We start from the raw sequence: 2,653 nt of genomic DNA, 5'->3' as shown, positions 1-2,653 counted from the left end.
AAGGACCTCGACTTCCGAGGACGGGTAAAGTGAAGCGGTGTAAATGATAGAATGTTATAAAGGTACGGCACTCAAAGGTACTAGGGAACAGAGTTGGCCGAAGAGCTGATATGCCTTAAAACATCACAGCGTTGGAAAAGATTTAAGGACCCCGATAGCTAGGTACATCTACCAACTAGATACCTCGCACTAAGTGCCCCTGATTTTTAACGTTTCCCTGCACACGGCCTATAAGGACACACTGCCCCCCCCCCTGGCTTCAGAAACCAAGACCCAGGGATTCCATCCCGAGGAGATAAGACGAGTATGTGGTAAGTAAAGGACTTTCGTGCCCATGCATTTGATATGCTCGAATGTTGTCCCCCTCCCTTCCCCTCTTTTCCTCCCTCTACAGGTTACATTGGAATCACGACTGAGGTATGGTGAAGATCTGAAGCCTCGCCATGTCTGTTACATGAAGCGGACCTAACGCTGCAAGGTGGCACCTAAGCACACCCACAAACTGCTCTTGTAACGAAAGAGCCAATAAGTTGTATGATATGAGGAAACACGATCACCCCTAATCCGTGTTGCGTGAATGGGCACATGTCACGTATGTCTGAAACTATGAGAAAATGTTTTTATGCGACTGAAGCGTTGACTTAACTAGTCAAAGGACCGAGAGTGCGAGAATGTGCGACACAATGGTGCCTTTTACTCAATGCATGTCCCCTGTACCCGGCCTAATGCTCGTCCGTCCCAAACTGCATGCTTTCGAAATTCTAACACAGACTCGTAATGTCTCATGTTGTGTAATGCGCTGAATAGCCTATCTTAATACACGGCCACTCCCCATGTCGCACGTGTACTATTTAGCCTATTGTTGCACATCTCTCTCTCATCTCTCTCTCTCTCTCTCTCTCTCTCTCTCTCTCTCTCTCTCTCTCTCTCTCTCTCTCTCTCTCTCTCTCTCTCTCTCTCTCTCTCTCTCTCTCTCTCTCTCTCTCTCTCTCTCTCTCTCTCCTCTCTCTCTCTCTCTCTCTCTCTCTCTCTCTCCTCCTCTCTCCTCCTCTCTTCTCTCTCTCTCTCTCTCTCTTTCTCTCTCTCTCTCCTCCACCCTCTCACTCTTCTGAACGACTAGCACCTAATTGGCAAACCGCCACCCCTGGTGCACCACCCAATTGGCTCCAACTACCGCAAGTATTTGCACAAATTTGTCTTAAATAAAATCACCCTGATGCCGTGTCACTACCTCTCCTTTCTGCTAAATATTGATGAAACCTAGAATTGGCCAAAAAGGAAAGGACAGGTAAGACGACTGAGGTTCCCTAATCTGACCCGTAATAAGGGAACTACATGTCAGTGGCTTCTATGATAAAAAAGATACCTCAGATAACGCGACCCCCCCGTCCCGAAGTGTCTCAATACCCAAACAGTAAAAGAGATCGAAACATCCCCATCTTCCCAGAACGCCCCAGTTTTGTATCAGCTGCCCCGGACGAGAGTTTAAAAAATGTCCCTCACCCCCGGTTGTAAGAGATGGGTCGACTTACGACTAACACAGGCCAGCCGTTGTTCCTAGAAATGATTTGTTGATGAGCAAGCTACAGAGTTTAGAATTCGAGAAATGTCACTGAACGCTTACCAACTGAACTGTGGCCCTCTGCTAGATAACGCCCTCATGACACAAAGCAAGACGATAGTCCCTCACCACAGTTTGCTATGTTCCTAGTTGTTTTCCATAAGACCCCGGTCACCCCAAGGAATGAGTCGGATAGTTATCGCAAGCCCCGGGTTTTTTAATGAAGTAGCCAGGTCGTAAGAGACTATGTAAGAATTAGAATGATGGTTGCAAAGTTAAGATTAGACCTGAAATGAAGAAATGGTTGCAATAAACCCTGTTAAAAGTAAAATGTTTAGCTGAAAGGTAGGATGCATTGATAGAATGGAAAATTGTTTAGCCTATGTTCGTTCCTCAGAAAGATACCTATCAGACCATGGTGATAGCACGTTGCACTTTTTCGTAAAATATAAAGCCCTGGAGAACGGTATAGCTTTGTAAGGCTCGTACTAGGAAAGTGGGTCTCTGCCAGAAGAACTGACGTAACTGTAATAAACAAAATGCAATGAATAGGTACCAGATCTCGTACCACGACAATGAATGTAACACCAACAAACACCAAAGAAATAGTTACGAAAGAAAGTTATAGGAAATCCAGCAAGCCCATCATCAATTATTTATATGTTGGTTGTGAACCCCAATGTAACGGATGTTTCTCATTTGCTTGGAGCTGGGAGAGAAATAGACTTATGTGATTACCTTCCTCTGCCAATTCTCTAAAGACTGTCTTTTCAAACTCATTTAAGGGTACCACTGTCGGAGGAGAGAGAGACCGGATGTGGGAGCACGCGGCCTGACTACAGATCGTGGAACATCTGCGACATTGGCCAAGGCGAGACCGCAACAGAAAGGAGTCGCAGGACGAGGCACTGTTTCCGACAAAATGAGAGGAAAGGGCTGACCTGATGCCCCTGCTCGATGATCAACATGTGCCCAAAAGTCCCCGCTCTCTGAACTCGGTCATGGGCCCACCTACCAAAAATTTCCCGTCCCCCTGGTCTGTTCCCGATCTGGCCCTGCTCCATCCCCCTTTCCTCCGACCTACCCTAAGGA

The sequence above is a fragment of the Lissotriton helveticus genome, chromosome 6, assembly GCF_964261635.1.
Source record: "Lissotriton helveticus chromosome 6, aLisHel1.1, whole genome shotgun sequence".
NCBI lineage: Eukaryota > Metazoa > Chordata > Amphibia > Caudata > Salamandridae > Lissotriton > Lissotriton helveticus.
This window is presented reverse-complemented; position numbering follows the sequence as displayed.